This window comes from Balaenoptera acutorostrata, chromosome 2 (assembly GCF_949987535.1).
Source record: "Balaenoptera acutorostrata chromosome 2, mBalAcu1.1, whole genome shotgun sequence".
In the NCBI taxonomy this organism is placed as follows: Eukaryota; Metazoa; Chordata; class Mammalia; order Artiodactyla; family Balaenopteridae; genus Balaenoptera; species Balaenoptera acutorostrata.
In genome coordinates, this window is record NC_080065.1 from 177,766,381 (window position 1) to 177,787,418 (window position 21,038).

The 21,038-nt window shown below is 35.9% G+C and overlaps 1 protein-coding gene across 1 annotated transcript in view; it reads right to left on the minus strand.

Annotated features, from left to right (window-relative positions):
* The window catches only part of ADGRE3 (adhesion G protein-coupled receptor E3), a 132,370-nt gene extending 111,535 nt beyond the window's left edge, over positions 1 to 20,835 (minus strand). The window contains exon 1 of the mRNA XM_057541716.1: positions 20,642 to 20,835. The gene's annotated coding sequence lies outside the window, so the exon portion shown is untranslated. The remainder of the gene's footprint in view (positions 1 to 20,641) is intronic.
* Positions 20,836 to 21,038: the final 203 nt, after the last annotated feature.

Genomic DNA, 21,038 nt, shown 5'->3' on the forward strand with positions numbered 1-21,038 from the left:
GGCTGCGTTGGGTCTTTGTTGCTGTGTGTGGGCTTTCTCTGGTTGCGGTGAGCGGGAGCTACTCTTCATTGCAGTGCACGGGCTTCTCACTGCAGTGTCTTCTCTTGTTGAGGAGCACGGGCTCCAGGCACGCGGGCTTCAGTAGTTGTGGCACGCGGGCTCAGTAGTTGTGGCTCGTGGGCTCTAGAGCACAGGCTCAGTAGTTGTGGCGCACGGGCTTAGTTGCTCCGCAGCATGTGGGATCTTCCCGGGCCAGGGCTCTAACCTGTGTCCCCTGCATTGGCAGGCGGATTCTTAACCACTGTGCCACCAGGGAAGCTCCTAAAGGTCTGTTTTGTTAATAGAGATTTGCTTCAGTATTTCTGTACTGAGAGTTACTTCCTTGAAAGTTATAGTTTTAAATTTATTATCACTGTTGAAGAGTCTCTCCTCGACCAAACTTTAGTCAGGCTCCTCTGAACTCTTTCCAATTAGGCCCTAACTTTTGGGCTTCTGTGTTCATCTCTGCATTGTCCAATTTTAGCAAGAATCCTACTATGTCAGTTTAACCAGAATCCCCCACCCTCAATATTGATCACGCTGGATATCTGATTAGGTTCCTCATCTCTACCATCCCCCATGTAATATCTGACCACCTGGCCTGCCTTCATCAACAATCCTGTTTAGGTCTGTTTAGCCAGGATCCCCCTTATTTTTTTTTTTCCCCCTTATTTTGATGTTTCTTTCCTCTGAGTAATTTTTACCCGACCCTTCTACTTGGCTATACATCCCCAGTTCTCCTAGTTGTATTCCAAGTTTGAGCCCAATCTCTCTCCCCCACTGCAAAACCACATTGCAGTGGTCCCTACAACTATCGTGATAGTCTCCCTGAATAAAGTCTGCTTTACTAATCTTTATAAGTGTCATGAACAATTTTTTCTTAAACATCACTACCAACGTTATGAGTAATTTTCTCCTTGCCTCATGGTTACAGAGAGAAATTTTCAAAATAAATCCCCCCCCCCCCCACCAGGAAAAAAACAAATTTAAAGAACTATGGAACTAAGAATAAAAAACGTAGAAAGGAGGAGGCTGGTATACATCTCTAGCCTATCTAATGCACATTAATACTGATCATCTAATAGAATTATTGTTACATTCAGTTTTCCAAAATCAGCACAGTCTAGGCACCTCACCAACAGACTTTATGGGCCTTTCTTGCTTAAAATATAAGAAGATAAAAAGTTAGCCAAATACATGGGCCACATAAAATAAAATCATCAAAATCAAATGAACTTCAGATGAGACAGGAAGGACACCAGATCTGAATATGCATCTGAAATAAAACTAAAGGGCAAAAACTAAAGCCCTCTCAGTGTGAGCAGATTCTGAAACACTAATCAAGACCTGGAAACCTGCCATAGAAGCAATCTAGAAAACATGCCGAAATGACCATATGGCTGCCCTGCAGAAATCTGGAAAGGAACCAGTCAAGAAGCTGACAAGAGAAACAAACATGCTTCTCACCAAATGAGGCCTGACACAGCCTGTAACCTGAGGTCTGTCAAGAAAAACAAACAAAAAAATGTAGTCAAGCAGCCATTTAGGAATGATTCTTCTCTAGGTTATAGCTCACGCAAATTTGTGTCAAATGATACATAAATTGAGATACGACATTTGGAGGAAGGCCTTCAGCCTGTTTTCAAAGAAAACCCAAGAGAGCATCTTCTTGTATCAAGGTTGTAAAAGAAAACTTCACCAAGATGGCCATGAAGGCTGGTGACAAGCACTGGAGGAATACACAACAAATTAAGATGGAGCTCTGACATCTGGAATATATCTATAAAGAAATTACATATATGGCAGCTGAGATGCTAAAGATTTTTAAGTTCATTTTTTTTTCTGGTGGAAAACGGTATTTCTTTAAGGAACCCTGGCAAAGTCATAATTAGTAGAAGAACATTCTATAAACTTTATGAACTTCCAATGAATTCGATTAATAGAGCTTCCAAACATCTAAAATCTTACATAACTAATGGTCTCAAATGTTAAAGAAATAATCACAAAGTATTAGCAACTATAAAACAACCAAAATAAGATGACCAAAAATGGATATTAATACAGTAAGTGAAAGGAAAGCAAATATTCCTTAACCAGAGGACAAAATGTTTAACAAAATTTTGTTTCAAAGCACTTAACTTCCAGTTAAAGCAGTGGTAGAGCTTAGAAAATTTTTAACTAAATGAGACAGATCCACTATTATATCCCAATTAAAAAAAAAAAACTAACAAAAAAGACTATAATAAAGGCTACAGAATGGGCTATATCTTTACCACAGTAATGACAACCAATATTACTGATCAAACTCCTTGATTTTTAAAGTAGGGAAAACTGTGATCTAATAGTTCAAAACAAGCTAAAAATATTCTTTAAATGACAGAAGCAACGAAGAACCTCAGAATTAGAAAAACTGAAAAATGTTGTGTTTGAGAGCAAGGAAGATATGAAAAGAGAGGTGATCAAACTCAGGAAAGGTTTAGAAATAAAAGAAAAACTTATTTCAGGAATGAAGACTAAGTTAACAAGAAGCACAGTGGGTTAATGCCTTACAAAAGTAGAAAATGGAACATAAGACAAATTTTAGAATTAAAAAAAAAGAAGAGGTAAAAAGATTTTAAGAGACAATAATTAATATGTAACATAAGCAAGACTGTCCAATGTATGTTTAGTAGGAGTCCCTGAAGAAGACCAAAGCAACAAAGCAAAAAATACTAAAAACTATAATAAAACTCTCCTGGAATAAAAGATAACTTCAAACTACATATTGAAAGACTATACATGTATCTGAGAAAATGATACAGCCCAAATCAAACACATTTTAATGAAGCTAAAGTGACCTTCAAGTATAAAAACCCATAGATGAAAACTTCTTATAGTCTTGTATATTCTTGCTACATAATACATGATAACTCAAGGAATATTGTTCCCATAAGTCTGTCCTGAAGAATCTACTAGAGAATCAGCTTCAAACAACCAACAGCTTGGAAAGGAATTAACATAAGGGCTCCTGGAATGTGTGAACCATTCAGGTAGTAACTTTCAAAGGGGAAGAGAGTAGCAGAATGCTCAATATCTTTAAGGTAAGTCTTCCATCATTCCATGAAAGAAATGACCAGAGAAGGATTGGAAATTCATGTAGTTATTCCCTCAGCACATCTGTAAGACTAAGAATTTCCAGAATATCTGATAACCAAATGTAGTTATTAAATTTCTTATAGAACCAGATATATATATATATACATATATTTTTAAACATTTTAATATTCCTCCAATATTTTATTGTGTTGACTCTGAGAAAAATTAATGTTAGTCTTAGAGAGGTATACTTTCCTCCTAGGTAACCTGGTAGAGAAATTAGCTCCTGCCGAACCTAGTGAAGAAACTAATTGAAATGCGGCATCCATAGTCACTCCATTAATAGAATTTTTGCCCATCCCCTTCCTCTAGAGCTGGCAATTACAGAGTAGAGTTTGAAAGTCAATCCTACAGAAGCCTGCAGCAAGAACCAGGAATGGATCAAGGAACGGGAATTCCTCTTACGGGGAAAGGTGGAGTTTACCATGGGAGAAGGTAGAATAATGGGCTGAGGGGCTTGAAGAGAGAGTCATTTGGAAAAAAAACACGATGGAAAGAAGCCTTGAAGAGTACCTTCACCTTGCAAGGAGCTAAATCTATAAGGATCTGCTTTTTGAAGGAACAAAAGTAAGCAGCCTCTGTCCACATCATCCCAGTATCTATGGGACAGGTCAATAAAGAACAAAAAGTCCTAAAATAATTGTCAAGACCAAGAAAGAACTGATTGACTATTAACATTATGGAATCAGGGTCTTACCACTATTACCAAAGGACAACCAAATTTTACCATGTAATACAAGATCTTTATGATGAAATCTGTATGATGACTATAGTTCCTCTGATTCTGAAAAAGAATCTGAAAATTATCAGCTTTCTCATCTCTTATTTGAATAAAGAATGACTTAATATGGCAGAAAAAGCACAACAGTCTCCTAGACAAGTAAATATCTCTTCTTAAATCTAGACTGAAAATTTGTAGAATTCTAAATCCACATACATTTTAACAACAATTTATAATGAAAATAAGATTCAAGCATTTAAGTCTAAGTTATAAACATTTTGTTTAGGTAATAAAACCTACAGATTAGCTCATAATAGCATAATAATAGGGTAAACAGTTAACTCCATGGTTAAGTAGAAAAGATTAAGGAGAAAGGCTTAGGAAAAGAGTAACTGCTTAACCTCAATAAGATACTAGTCAAGCTAGTTTACTGATGGTAGGCAAATGATAAACAGAACTCTGAACTGAAAATACATCTGGATACCACGGATTTGCTTCATGCAAAAGAATCTAGTTAATTAAATCTAGCCGACTAGCTCTATTTTCCCCCACATTGTGTCCCCAAATCCAGCAATGGTGAATATGTTGTTCACTGGGAAATATATAACTACGCTTCTGTAGAATAAACCCAAAATCAATAGGCTCAACAGAATGAAGGCTTCAGAAATAAGGAAAGACAGATGTTTATTCTAGCATTTACTTTCATAAATATTGACATCAAAGAACCAAATATGTAGCTGTGCCCCAGTAATTTATCCAAAATTGGATGCTTCATTAAAGCTGGATATGGCCCAAAGCTGCAGGAAAACATCCTGAAGGAAAAGGTCTTATACAAAGGATACGTTTGAAGAGGCCATGGAGTAAAACAGAACATGGTAAAAACCAGTTCCGTGTTTGCATACACAGGACAACTTCCACCTCAACAATTCCACAAATATTGTGCATAAAAGGTTGCCAGGAAACACTGCCAAGGACTGGGATCAACTTCAGAAAAAATGAAATAAAACTACTAGTGGTATGACTAAGTGTAGGGGAAAAGTGTCATAAAATATTCTAGAAGAGCATCATATTTTATTCCTCCAGAACAGGCATAGAACTGGCCATTATAATCTTAGCCAAAAATAGTCTATTGATATTACTGATTGAACTGGACTTCAATCAAAATGGCACTGCCCAGGAGCTACAAATGGACTGAAGTCACAAAGTTCCAGAGTTTGTTATTAGCATCTAAGTTAATTTTTTCCCTTAAATGATGAAAGAACATTGTTCAATCCAAGAGCCCAAGAAATGAGTGAACAAATATCAGACTACACTTTTGGATATAGCTTGAATCATTAACAATACCTACAATAGCTAGGGCATTTGTAATAAAAACCTGAACAACACTTCCAGATGTACTAAAAAGACTCATCTCAACATGGGAAGAAAACAAAACCACACTATAGAAAAGAGATGGGTCAACTGGATTTTTGTCTGCCTTTTTTCTCCATTCTTTCCTTCTTCACCTCTGATCAGAATTTTTTAAATCCTTTCTATGTAGTGTTTGAGACAGGACAAGTACGAACAATATATATTCAAACATTATGAATAATACAGTTAACTTCTTTTTCATGGATATATCAAATCACTCATTTATCTGTCTCTTCCCCTGCCCCATATTTTAGCTATTTTACTTTCATTTAAGAATGAAATAAGAAAGCGAAACCTAATATGATTCACTATTTTGTTTATACTTAAATGATAAATGTAAAACTTATCTACCAGAGGGTAGGCTCCTTCCTAAAAGTAAAGCTCTTGTCTTTTTCTGTTTGTTTCTCTAACACCTAGCACAACTACTCAAGTTTTGTTGAACCTGTGGATATCAGTTATCCATCCTTTCCTTACTTTTAAATAAATTAATACTCAAAAACTAGAAATCACCTGGCATATATTATGGAACTCATTAGCAAAGGAGGCTTTCTGGAAGAGCCTCAAATAGAATGGCTCCACGTTTCTTTTTAATCTTCTGTATGTGAGGCTCATCTAAAATCATTGTGAATAAAGTGCAAGACAGTGACAAAAATAACTTGAATTCGGATCTCTATCAGCCCATTTTCCACATTTACATAAAAGGCTATGATTTCCATGCTTAGGTATTTCACAAACAGCTCATTAAGATAGGTTCATATAATAAATAACTCTTCATATAGTGCATATCCAAGAAAAATAACATATTTATATAAAATAACAAGACCACTTAATAAGACCACTAAACTTCGTGTCCTGCCAGGCACTCTGGGAGACAATGGATTTATTTCCACATGGCTATCAATTCTTATAACGTCTCCAAATTTTTTTAAAAATAGTCTCTTAAAGTATTAATCAAAGAGTAGTTATAGCATCTTCAGCTAATGAAATAGCAAATTATATAAAACTAAATACATTCCAGCAAGATCACACAATCGAACTTGATGAAGGATCTCTTGCATACTGACAGAAGCACTGATAACAATGAACCACACTTGCCTATGTGATGGATCACACGAGGTAAGAGTGAGACTCCCAGGGTGAATTTTCAAACTGGCTCCAGTAGTAGCAGCTGGTAGACCACCTTTCTTTCAACTGTGAGGTGCAGTAAAGTTGCTAATGCTAACAGCTACAATTTTTTAAAATTCGTGGCTTATCACAATAAAAACCCAATGTGTATTTTCCTGGCTGACAGATGGCCTTCTATATGATCATTCAAGGATTCAGAATTCCTTCATCTTATGGCTCCACCATTCCCCCAGGGCCTTGGTTGGAGTCCTCTGCTAGAGTCTCTGCTTCCAGCTGGCAGATGAGGGAAGAGAATGAATGACGAGGATCAAACTAGTGCTTTTTTATTGAACACAGATGAAAATGTTGTATATCACAAAGCCTTATCTAATTGTAAGGAGGGGTAGGAAAAAGAGTCTTTATGTGGGCCAAGAGGGAGACAAAACAGGGTTTGGTGAATCCTTAGAGGTCTCTACTATAGAAGGGCTTAACTCCCTTTGTCTGAGTTACCTTGGAGATGGTTTGAGCCAAATTTTAGAGTAAGTCTTGCTAAATTATTACAATTGTCACCATAAATAGAAAGATCTAACTTAATCTAATTTACAGTAATCAGTAGATTGATTACCTTACACTGACACGGAATCCTTGCCTGACAAGGAACAAGTATGGAGCTATTGAAAGATAATAGCATTTTCAATACAAAGTGAGTTCAGTTTACAAAGAACTTGAGGTACACAATCGAGGATGCTGAGATGAGTCTTTTATGTCAAGCAAAGGATTGTGAACTTCAGAATTTTTTTTTTTTAAAGAAAGACTATGTTTATAAAGAAAGACTGTGCAATGGGTAAATTAGAGAGGGGAGACTAATGGCGGGGGAACCAATTAAGAGGCAGCAGTTCTAACAAATCAAGCAATAAGTAATAACGGAGCCGTGAGGGGATGGAAAGAAGCTACCAGATTCAGGACATAATTCTAAGGAGATGGGATAAGATATAGTGATCAGTAGGATGAGAGAAATGAGGGAGGAGGAAAAGTTAATAATTATGCTGCAAGGAAGTTAAGAACCCAACCCAATGATGTTCTGGGTCTGAACGTCTTATTAATAAATTATTGATTTTATGTTAGTAGCATAGAAAAATACACTAGGCCACTTTTTCAAAGCATGTTACCTAAGGGAGTATGATATATTCTACGTGAAACATCGGTGGAATATACTTTAAATTAAAACTTTTTATACAGATGGTAACAAGATCAGCAAGAATGTAAACAGCATGAGCAAAACATCCAAAGACAATTATAATGATATTTTAAAATATTTGGATATGTAGACTTGCAGGATGTAATCATCATGTCTGTTTTAATTTGCTATATACACTTACCACCTATAAGAATACCCACTCCAGTCAGTAGAAATGCAATAACGACAGCTTTCAACACTTCTTTCAACTTTGAATTTAAATACCAACATAATATTCTGCTCAAAAATCAAAAAGCCAACTCCAGCAGAGAAAATGATCATACACTTACTAAGAAAATTAAACTGTAGATAACTGGATTCTCATTCTAAATTATGTTAGATGATTCAGAAAAGGGAATTTATATGTAAACTGATTAATTTGTTTCTCCAAACACATCCAACAACTTTTTACCAAATCCTCCTTAAGTAAGTACTTCAGAGTTCAGCATTTAAGACATGCCTCCCGAAGGAAATATAATTGTATTATAAACAGCAAATTTCCCCATAACCACAAGGAAGATGTTCAGAATTCTCATCTAGTTAGTTGTCCATTGGTTTTATCTTACATGAGATAAGTAAAGTCCCTAAGTCACTACCACTTAGTATATTAAAATTACTTATAGCATTATGAAAAGATGACCATGAATTTCTACTCTATATGGAGAAAGTATCAGGAGCCAGTGATTATCCAGTGATTGCTGAGAAAGGAATGCAAACTTTACAGCATTCTCTCTTTTATACACATACATACACACCACACACATACACGCACACAGATATTGTGTAGCCCTTAGGTATAATCAGATTAGGTGACCAATTAATTTTTTTTTTGATCTGTACAGAAAATTTTTTAACATTTTTATTTGTAACAGACCCAACCTTAACCAAAATGTCCTCCTATAAGTGATGGGTAAGGAAACTGTGGTACATCCATACTGTGGAATATTGCTCAGCAATAAAGGGTAACAGACTATTGATACTCTGAACAACTGTGATAGATCTCAAGGGCATTATGTTGAGTGAAAAAGAGCCAAGCTCAAAAGGTCACATAGTGTATGATTCCTGTTATCTAACATTCTCAAAATGACAAAATTATAGAGATGGAGAACAGATCAGTGATTGCCAGGGGTCAGGGTGGTAGGGGGAGGGAGTGGTGTGACTGCAACGGGCAGCACGAGGGAGATCTGAGTGGCACCTGACATCTGTGATAGAACAGGTCTGTATCTTGATTATACTGGTGGTTACACAGATCTACACATGTGATAAAATGACACACACACACTCACACAGTCACACACACCAATATAAAAATCCTGGTTTGATGTCATACTATAATTTTGTAAAGTATAACCGTTAAAGGAAAAGTGGGTGAAGGATACGTGGGAGCTCTCTCTCTGTATTGTCTTTGCAACTTCCTGTGAATGTATACTTATTTATTGACTTTTAAATTTTTATTGGGGTAGAGTTTATTTACAGTGTTGTGTTAGTTTCAGGTGTACAGCAAAGTGAATCTGTTATACATATACATATATCTACTCTTTTTTAGATTCTTTTCCCATATAGGCCATTACAGAGTATTGAGTAGAGTTCCCTGTGCTATACAGTAGGTCTTTATTAGTCATCTATTTTATATACAGTAGTGTGTATATGGGTGACCAATTAATTTCTTCGTCCTTAAGTATACACAGAAACTTTAAGTTAAAATCAGACTGTAGGATTATACAATTATAAATAAAATCATAATCCACAGTACTAATCATATTTCTAGTCTAATTATGCTTACTTATTGCCTTGTCCTCCTGACACTGATAACAGTAGAAGGTTTGGTGAAAGTTTTTCATGAAGGAAGAAATATTTCCTCCATTAAGCTGGTTAGGAACTGTTTGGTAGGAAATTATAACTCAAGTAATCACTTTTTTTTTTATAAGGACAAAATAATCCAGAAAAAAACTTGGAATATTTATCTAATTTAAAAGCATACCTTTCCACAGAGAAATGTGAGAAATAAAATTATTAGTACATATGAATTCTTTCCCTTTTAGGGGTTAACTGAATACAAAATTTCTTAGAATTTTAAAACTCAGACTAGAAAGGAAATGGAAAAGATCTATTCATGTTCATTTATAACAACTTCTTAGGATATTAGTTAATCCTGCTAATGTCAGTAGAACATTTTATGTAGCAATGAGAAATTACACTATTCTGTAATATATTTTTTACAACCTCAGATGAACCTCAATCTTGTGTAACTGACTTCCTAAAAAGTTTGTGTAAATAACACTTTGCTAAATTGAATAATTTTACTTGCACGTAAATTAGATATTCTCTAAAGCAAACAACCACCCCAAAATCTGCTCTACACTTTAAAATTTTTACATTGCAATAAAGAACAAATTAATATGTAATTTATATTCTCATTGCTTGCTTAGTATAATCATGATCTTTATGACAGATCTAAAAACATTTAGATTTTTAATTGAAAATGCCCACCAAATTTTTGGCATGATGGTTTTTTGAATTTCTCCAAATATAACAGCTTCAGAAGCTGATTCCATGTTAATCCCACCATGTTAGGCCAAACTTTAGCAGAATATTATAATATGTCCAGGCAGCAATATAGCTTAGACCTAGATATAATATAGAAGCCACAAGGTAATGCTCTCCTAAGCTTCATCTAATAAGGGAAAAACACATATAAACAAGTATTTGGTATTCAAAAAAGAATACCAAGAAGTGCAACCTAATCCTGAAAGATAAGCATAGAACGTAATAATTCCCATATGAAGTCCAAACCTCAGAGAAAATAGTGGGTCAAGTTCTTGGCAGATTTTAAATGACTTGACCTTGTTGAGAAAAATGAATGTGAGCACCCCAATTGCACCTAGAATACGTATTCTGGGAGGGTTAAACAGAGCTCCTCAGACATAGCGGGGACTCAATAAATATTTATTGTGTAAAACGGGGAGAAAATGCATTAGTTTTACTCATCAACATACTGCCAACAACTACAAAACCTGAAAACAAAAATTTCTTGAATGAACAGTTATCACTGAAATTACATTAAAGCTACACTCATCTTTGGCCATGTGTTAACCAAAAAGACAAAGAGTGGGCAAATGCAATCAACTGACCAGGTGTTTTTCAATAACAGGTCACTTCAATATGCAAAGAAAGAACAGAATTGTAAAATAAGTTTTTTAAAGCTATCGGATCAAAATATTGCAGAATATTGTAGCTTTTTTCCAAAACCTGATTTCTGAGCACAGTCTAACTCCCTAATTTACAATGCTAATGAAACTGCATTTAGCAATGTTTGCTAATCCCTGTTTAGTAAGTAGTAGACACTTAAATGAAATAACCTGACTTTTAAGCAGTAAAAGGACAGTTGATTCTTTTCAGGGAGATGCACCAGAGTACCTCCAAAACACTTTGGAAGAAAGAAGATGACACTGTCACAGAACACTCAAAAATATCATAATTTGTTTACAGACTACCAGCTAATATATAAACAAATCTGTATTTTACTATGATCCTTTTACACATTCGTGGGAAGATCATTTCACAGGTTTACATAAGTATAGCAAAGTTCTTTAAGGTAACTGAGCAACTGAGCTCTACTAGTTTTTGTTATCTTCTAAGATACAAATATTACTTCATTAATCCAACTTATCAACTGATGTATTTCACTAGTAAAGTAATTACACAAGAAAAGTCATGAGAAACTTCATCACACAGACTCTATATAACACTTTCAGTATCATAACAATAACAATAAAAATACCATTTCTAATGTTACTTATGAAAGGATTCATGGTCCACACTGACTATCAAAGAGGGCTTAGAGTAAGCACAAGTGACACTGAAAAACGCCACAACATCCTGAAAGAAATTGTTAAAATGGAGATTGAAATATCTTTTCTATTATACATCACATCAGCAAACCTAGAAAATGGAAAAGAGCCCAAGGAGGCATAAATTGAGAAGATACTGCACCATGCTGCTTTGCCATGAGAGTGAAATATAAAAAGATACTATTTTGAATGCTGCTAAATTATCAAAGAATGGTAAAAGTTATGAATCACAATGTTATGGTTGAATGGAGCCTTATGATGCTTTATTATAAATGTAAAGCTTACGTTATCAAATAGGAAAATGCAAAAGACTCATTCTACCCAGATTTTAAGATTTCATGTGAAAGGCAATTTTAAAAATTAAATCTAAATTCTGTCTTAACAAAGTGGTAAGTACTTTCAGGACCAAGGGGAAGGCTTACTAATGACATAATAAGGTTTTGAAGTGCTACGACATATTTATATACATATCTGAGGCCTGAATCACTGGGAATACCTGCAGCTATTTTAAGTTCTATGGACCCTAGAGTTTAGTTCCATTTAGCTTTCTCTTCACACCCCACCAAAGCTATTTTTGGCCTTTCTGTGACTTAACTGTATAAGCAATGGGATAACCCATTGTGCATGCTTTCCTGCCCCATAATTAATTGGGTTCCAAAAGCAACTTTCACCTGACCTGAGGTCAGGACGTAGAGTTACACGGCCCTTTGGGCCTTCTGTGCATGCCACCTGATCTTGGGCAGATTACTTAACTTCTCAAGAGAGAAAGAGAAATTATAAAAGTGATCTATATTGAGTTCCGGTGAAGACTAGTTGCTGACATAAAGCTCAGTAAATAACTAATTTTACTAAGAATCATCTAGTCTACACAATGCTATAGAAACAATATGGTACTGGCAATAGAAACAGACACATAGACCAATGGAACAGAGGACCCAGAAATAAATCCACGCATATATGGTCAACTAATCTTTGACAAGGGTGCCAAGAATATACAATGGGAAAAGGACAGTCTCTTCTATACATGGTGCTGGGAAAACTGGATATCCACATGCAAAAGAATGAAACTGGACCCTTATCTTACATCATGCACAAAGTTAACTTGAAATGGATTAAAGACTTAAATTTAAGACCTGGAACTATAAAACTCCTAGAAGAAAACATAGGGAAAAAGCTCCTTGACATCAGTCTTGGCAATGATATTTTGGATATGATACCAAAAACACAAGCAACAAAAGCAAAAATAAACAAGCAACTAAAAAGCTTCTGCACAGTAAAGGAAACAATCAACAAAATAAAAAGGCAAGTTATGGAATGGGAGAAAATATCTGCAAACCATACATCTGATAAGCATATGGTTTTTTGGATATATACATTTGCTATGTCCAAAATATATTTGGAATTCATATAACTCAATAGCAAAAAACACAAATAACCTTATTAAGAAGTAGGCAAAGGATCTCAATAGACATTTTCCATAGATGACATATAAATGGCTAATGAGGGTACACAAAAAAGTTCTCAACATCACTAATCACCAGTGAAATGCAAATTAAAACCACAATGAGGTACCACCTCACACTTGTTAGAATGGCTATTGTCAAAAAGACAAGAAAATAAGAAGTGTTGGTGAGGATGTGGAGAAAAGAGAACCCTTGTATGACATTGGTGGGAATGGAAAACAGTATGGAGGTTCCTCAAAAACTTAAACATAGACCTATCATATGATCCAGCAATCTCGCTTCTGAGTATATACCCACAGGAAGTGAAATCAGTATCTTGAAAAGATATCTGCCCTCCCATGTTCTTTGCAGCATTATCCACGATAGCTAAGATGTGGAGAACCTATGTGTCCACTCACAGAGGAATGGATAAAGAAAATGTGGTATACATATAAAATGGAATATTATACAGTCTTTTAAAGAAGGAAATCCTGCCATTCATAACAACATAGATGAACCTGGAGAACATTTTGCTGAGTGAAATAAGCCAGACAGAAAAACAAATACACAGGGAAAAGCAAAAACAAATATGATCTCACTTATGTGCATAATCTAAAAAAAGTCTAATTCATAGAAGCAGAGAGTAGAATGACGGTTGCCAGGGACCGGCAAGTGGGAAAAGTGGGGAGGTCAAAGGGTACAAACTTTCAGTTATGAGTAAGTTCTGGGAATCTAATGTACAGATGGTGACTACAGTCGATAATACTGTATTGTATACTTGGAATTTGCTAAGAATAGATCTTAAGTGTTCTCAGCACACATCAAAAAAAGAAAAAAAGGCATCTATGTGAGGTGATGGATATGTTAAGTATCTTGATTGTGGTAATCATCTCACATTGTAAATGTGTACCGAATCATCACACTGTATACCTTAAAATATATAGAACTTTTATTTGTCAGTTATACCTCAGTAAATAATAAACTTACTTTTCCTTTAATAAATTTACTTTTCCTTTCCACAGCGGAATCTTTTCCCTACCCAACCAAACTCTTAAAAAGCCCACCTGTATCGTTTTAAAGATAGAGAAAATAAGATGCAAAGAGTTAAGAACTTACTATAAGTCAAATGTTAGAAGTGGAAATAGAACCCAAGTCTCTTGACTCCAAATCTAATATTTTTCAGTATACCTTTCTGTTTCTAAGCCTCTTTTATGGAACCATTTGGAAAATCATTTCTTTGGTCTTTAACTTGATAATTAATTCTAGAGAAAAAAGCCAGGTTATTCCATTAAGGAATAAATGTAGCCGCTCACTGCTTCATTCTACCTTTACCAGAAATAAGACAATCCCCAAAGCAAATGTATAGAATCAGTTATAGGGCAACTCTAGTTGTCAGTCAGTGCTCATTCAATCCTATATTCAATAGTATCAACAGCAATCATTTTATTAGGTATATCATAGGTATTAACAAAGCTAATTAAGCCACAAAGAGTTCACTCATGTCTTGTTTGTTTTGCTCAAGAAAACAACTGCATAATAATTTTAGAAAATGCTTCACTAAATAATTGATATTTTAGTAATATAAAAGTTAAAATTAGCTATAGGGACTACTAACGGAAGTTCACCCTGTGGTCATACTGGCTAAATAAGGGGATATTACTGTCAGTAGTTGATAGGTATTTTATCTTTAGACACTAGGCAGCAAGTTTTAGCAGTTTTTGCCTTCCTGTTATGCAACATCCAAAAGTTTGAAGGATTTCTGAATTCTAATAACTTGGAAGACAATTTTGGACGTCAACCTTCCTACATAATAATGGATCTCACTAGTTTCTTTAACTCATCCTTATTTTTGGTTAGCCATTATTAAGGTGCACCATAGTTGCATTTCATTAAGTTACAAATATACAGAGTTCAAACCCACAAATTGCAGTGATAACTATTAGCTCTTGGTGGGGCTAAATTAACCTAGTACCAGTTGCCAGGACAATCACTTGAGACCAGAATCTCTGCTTAGTCATTCCTGAAGCATTTACCAGTTTACCACCATGTATAGCTAACTTTTAATAATCACGGAGAAACATACTTCTCACTATAATACGATTCAAGAACAGCACAGATTCTAGAAGTACACAGGGCCAGATACAACCAAGTCCATATCCTTGACCCCTCAGGAACCAGGATTTCTCTCACACACACTGTTGCTCATACCCTCCTCTCTGTCTCTCTCCCTCTCTCTCTCTGACACATTTTTAGACATTCTGAAAATGTCAAAGCATACCCCAGCACAGTGTAATAGTGCTGTGGAACCAATAGAAAACCTATTCTTCAGTAATTCTTATAGCTCAGAAATCACAGCTGATGACCAATATCAGTCTCTTTTTAATTAGGAGAAATAGGATAATCCTGTGGAATGAACGCTGTGTCTGGAATCGGAAGATATGATTTGAAATCCACTTTCTTGATGAATGAAAGTATATATTGCCTTATATAGAGTAAAGCACTCACATGTTTTCTTCCTTTGTACCTACAACAATTAGAGATACAACATAATATTGGGGAGGTTATTCAGGTATTCATGAACTTGCCTCGTCCTGCAAGCTGCCACAATAACATTCACCTGAGGTAAACAACACTGCTAAAAAGGAATCTGCCATGTTTGTTCCTACAAAAATGGAATACTAGGAAAGTATTTTTCCACAATTTGTTCATAATTAAGTATAATCCTGTTTTCTTTAGAATTACTATAAATCCACCATAATTTGTTTTGCAGAACAAGCACAAGTATTATCCTTCTAGAATCAACTGGATGACCCATGGAGTTATGGTCAGGTCTAGGGTTCAGATGAGAGGCAGAAAGGGAAAGAGGTTGGCTCCTGGCTCTTCCATCAGCTTCTCACTCAGATTTTTCACATCAATAGGTGAGCAGTGTTCTCTCTTTCCTCCACTGACTGTTGGCAAACCCAGTTAGAGACCAGCATCAGAGAAGCTCAACCTCTTGTTAAAATAAATAGAATATAGGACAGAAACAGCATCAGTGATTTGGTTTCTTTGACATTTAATGAGAGAACAAAATTATATATTGAAGACAAAAGACAACAGTGCCAGGCACAGACCCAGGACAGGTGCTGTGAAAAAGCCTATCGTGGTGGTGTCTGGGGATTTAAACTCTGGAGAAAAGACTAAACTAAAATTAAGAATAACAAAGTCATTAGTATATACTTCCTGGCAGATTATTAGCTGTATGTGGAAGCTTTGATAAAACAGGCTTTTAGCAATGTTTTAAATTTCAGATTTAAGAAAAATCCTCTCCTACTCGCCATGTGTTGAATACTGCCGTTTATTTCCATTGTTATTCATTGCCATGGAGCCCAATTACTCCTTTGTTTTCTTATTCACATTTAGTCCACAGTATCACAAATAAAAATCACAAGGATACCATTACCCTTCAACACTTCCCCAATGTATAAATCCTAATTTGCATTAAATCCTTGAAGCAACATACATTGCAGTGAATGAAACGTCCTTCTGTAAAAAGTACTGTAAATAATGAAAGAATTTTTAGCTCAATATATATACACGAATTTACATACAGTTAAACTGACCAAGGTGCTTTTATACACCCTAGGTATACAATATTCAATATGTTTAGAATAATAGTTATTTGAAAGGAATATAATCTTTGAACATAAAACAGTTTAAGAATAAAAAAACTTCTATAAATTCACTTATCTGTTTTGCTATTGACCCACTGATGTAGAAATTTTATGTACCATAATTAATGGGAAAATTTAGTTAATGAACGCTGCTGATACTTAGTGTAGTTCTCAAAGGCTGAAAACCTTTCCCAAAAATCAGTATCTGAAACCTGTCTCTTTAGGAAAAACAGTCAAAGCTTTAACTGTTTTCAGTCTAGTATAAGAAAGCTTTGAAACAAGTTAACTCTAAGCACTCAAGGAAAACTATTTTTAAAAGGGGGGGGACAAGAGGAGGACCTTAATTTTCAACAATATCGGCCTGAGAAGTAACTTTATAAGAGAATGTCTGAGTATCTTTAAAAAGAGAGAGAAAAAAAGTAATTTAAAATGTTGGAAGTCCACAAACTGAGCATAGCAGTAAAAAGGACTTGAGGGAAAATTTAATGGAAAATAAAAAACTGAAAGCAAATTATTTGATCAAAACACAGACACACACACACACACATACATGCACACACACTGCAGGCAGTCATTCAGCATTATATGCTAGCTGGCTTTGTATTTTCTTTTAAAATATAATCATAACTTCTTAATGTATAAAACAATAAGGCTCTCAAGGTACTCATGAAAAATTCTTATCAAATTTCACTCTAGAGTTAATGATATTAGGCATGTTAAATCAGGAATCAACACATGCTATTTTCCATAGCAGGAACTATATAAATTACAAGCTCTTCCATGTTTTTGTTATTAGGTTTGGTACACTTAAAAATAAGCGGTATTCTATATCGAGTGCTCTAACGCAACGGTTTTTATATCTTTCAGAATTTATAATTCATCTCCATGCTCAAACCTTACAAAAAAACACAAAAGCACCTGCAATTGCTATTTACTGTCTAGCACAATAAAATTGTATTTGTTCTGTTTTTGAATTTATAGGTTTTGCTTTATGAAGTTTTCAGAAAGAAGCAACTTTATTATATTTTCAGTGTTACTCAGAATTTTAGCTTAAAGATCATTAATTTTAACACAACATCCTGCTATGTTCTCATTTGGGTTGTTCTGTTTATCTCAAAGGTAGACTTATGAATTACCATTACAAAACAATAACTATTTGCATAATACTTCATGATTTTACATCTATTAAAAACACATCACAGGGAGCCTGAGGATGCATTCAGTAGCTTGTCATTCACCACTTCAAGACCCTTCAGAACTGAACAAGGGGGAGGGGGACATTTTGCTAAAGGCAGAAGAAATGAATATAAATAACAAACTTTGAAGTTTTAAAAATACAAAAGAAAATTTTAAAAATGCAAACAAAAATATGATCATATGCATAAACAAGATAATTTCAATTTTTAAAACTCCATGTTCTCTATACAGAGCAAGGTGTTTGGAGATTTATGTATCTTCTATTATGATACCCATAGAAATGATCTAAAACTGTGCTACAAAAATAAAAATTACCATCTTCTTGCTAGATTTTATAAATATCATATTAAAATTGTGCCTATTTACATAATTCAGCTTTTCCTCAGCCTTGTGAAATAATCTGAGTATCATTTCTTTATTATTCTAGACTTAACCCTATAAATGTGCATATTAACAATGTTTCAGAGGGAGATAATAATGATCTAACATGTTAAGAAATTACAATTGTCTCATAACTTCTTCTTGGTAAAGCAATTACAAAGAAAATTGTTTACATCTTCTGTATTCTCTTCCATAACCACCAGTCCAGATAAAAAAAATACCGAATGCTGTTATGTCACCTCTAGTCCAAATGCTCATAGCACTTGAAGCTTTTTGTAAGCAATATGCTTCTATACTAAACACATATCCCTGAGCCACCACCCACCTAATTTAACAGTTTTAAATGTAGTTTCAAATGCAGCGTAATACCATCTTAAACACACACACACACGGAGTGTGCAGAAAAGGAAGGAGGTGGAGAGCCAGAAATGGAGCACGTTGTTGTTTTTCATTCATGCAGTATAGTGACGTCAGTGTCTGCAGCAGCAGCAGCGGCAAGAGCCTTGACCTGTGGAGGCTACAATCCACTGAAGTCAGAACCTTGCAGAATTCAAAAGAAACTGAGTAGATAATTGTTTGAAAAATTGTTCAACTGTTCATAGCATGAATTTTAAATAGATAAGTAAAAAGAATAGATTACTTGTATCGTTTTAACTTAGGTAGAGAGGAGCAAGGTGGGATGTGGAGAAGTAACAGAAAGGTAATATCACCAGGGACCCGGGGGCAGAATAGCCTACATTCAAAATCATTTCAATGTAAGAAACTGACAAAACCACCTGGTGTTAAAAACAGCAGAAAGGCCTCTTCTATTCCCAATACAAGCTCTCTGATGCAAATCTGTCTCCTGAACAACCAGACTCAGAGAAGTGTTTTCACCATGATTGCGTTAAAATTGCATTCAACTCAGATGTGACATACTACAACAAAGAGGACGGTTTAAGCCTGGTCACAAATTTCATTAAAACTACTTGATGATGGACCTTGTAATTCCTAAGCAATTAAGACTTCTGAAGGATGCAGAAAAACAAGTTGTACTACGATCTGTTGTAAGATGTGTTTATCAACAAAAGGGGAGGAGGTACTAGATGACCAATATATTGTTGCAGCAATTGCTGAAACTACTCACTATGCCCACAAAACCCTCTGAACACAGTCTTTCAGCAGTGCTTATTTTATGGCTCTTACATTAGTCCCTTAAAGAAAATCCCCAAACTCAGTCTATGTACTGTTGAAACTAGATCACTCAAAAATTTATGTAACTGCTGCCTTCTTTTCATTCTGTTACCTCTCATTTCATACAGTTCTAGAAAATGTGCAAAGGAGTTGCATATGGCATTAATCTGTTAGAAAATGGTGGCCTTTTCTATAAAATACAGCCAAAGATGTGTGTTCAGTTGCGGTCATTATTAGGGCGATCACGTTGTTTTCATTCATTCATTCAGGATTTGCTGGAGGATATCAGTTTCTGCAGCTGGCTTGACCTGGGGGAGGAGTGGGGGAGCAAATTCCTTCTGGTGCATACTGATTACAGGATGCATTTCTTGGTGCTCCTGGACACATACCACTGCACTACATCCTACCCTGCCTCACCATCAAGTGGTCTGAAAACAAGGGCCTTAGCAACATGCTAATTACAGGTCAGAAATATTAAAACAAAACACCAAAACTGCAATCTATCTTAACACAATCACTTTCTCCAAGTCTAAGACCTTCAGCAAGAAAACTCCATTAAAAAAATTACACATACCCCATAAACATTGCACAGGCTCCACAGTGATTCCCTTCCAAGCAGAGATTTCCCCTCTCGGTGTGATCCGTTCTCTCCACAACGCACCAGCAGCATCTGTAGCCCTAGCGTGGCATCTAATAACATGAGTTACTCCTCCCTCCCTTAGGAGCTTTACATCCCTGTTTTGGCTAAACTTCCTTTTCTCCCCCAGGACTAAACTACATCATTCACCGTGTCCCTAAACATAAACCAAACCACACCAAAACACAAAACATTAAGGGAAGCCGACAGCATCCACCAGCTCACCATTACCTTTGACACCTAAGAAAAACGAAACTTGACATCCTTTAACAGCTCAACTGAACTGTTAAGTGTACTTAAAAATAGAAGGGAAAAAGGGAGCACACTCCACAAATAGGTCCTTAGAAATTTACCATGAAAGTCTTGAGTTGGGCATAAACTGTTTCCAGTGCAGTACCGCCCTGATGCATATGACAATATAAAAGTAGAGAAAAGAGGGAGCCCCCCCCCCAAAAGCCAAACCAAACACTATACGCTTCAATTGCACATCCAAAACTGTCCCCTCTACACACCCAACAGGATATCCTTACATCATAACTGGCGCCTCCACCTCCCCACCCCCAAAAAAGAACAAAAAAATTATCCCGGTAGGCACAGACACGTGATAGGAACTTTGTAGGAAAGCACTAAGAGGCTGTAGAGATTACAACCACCACCTTACCTGCTGCCGGAGACTTTGTGTGCGTGTTGTTTTTAAGTGTTTCGCCCAGCTCCTCCTTCCCGCACTACAAACAGCAAACACATGAGTGAGCTAATCAGCTCTTAAACTGAAAAACCTTTCGATCCAGGCGAGTGATGGAAGATAAAAGCTGAGGGGCGGCAGGAGGGTCAAATAAAAGTTGCTCCGCAGTTCGCTCATCCAAGCCCCGCAGCGACCGCAGGGGGCTGAGGTTCGCAAAGCCACTTTCACACCTTCCATAATGCACTAGCAAAGAGAAGCCCGGAGAGGCTGAAGTTTCCACGGAGGGCGCCGTCGGGGAGACGCAGCCCAGGGGGACGCAAGGGTTGGGTCGCTACCTCTGCACACGGGCGAGCCGGGGCTCCGGCGCTCAGGTGAG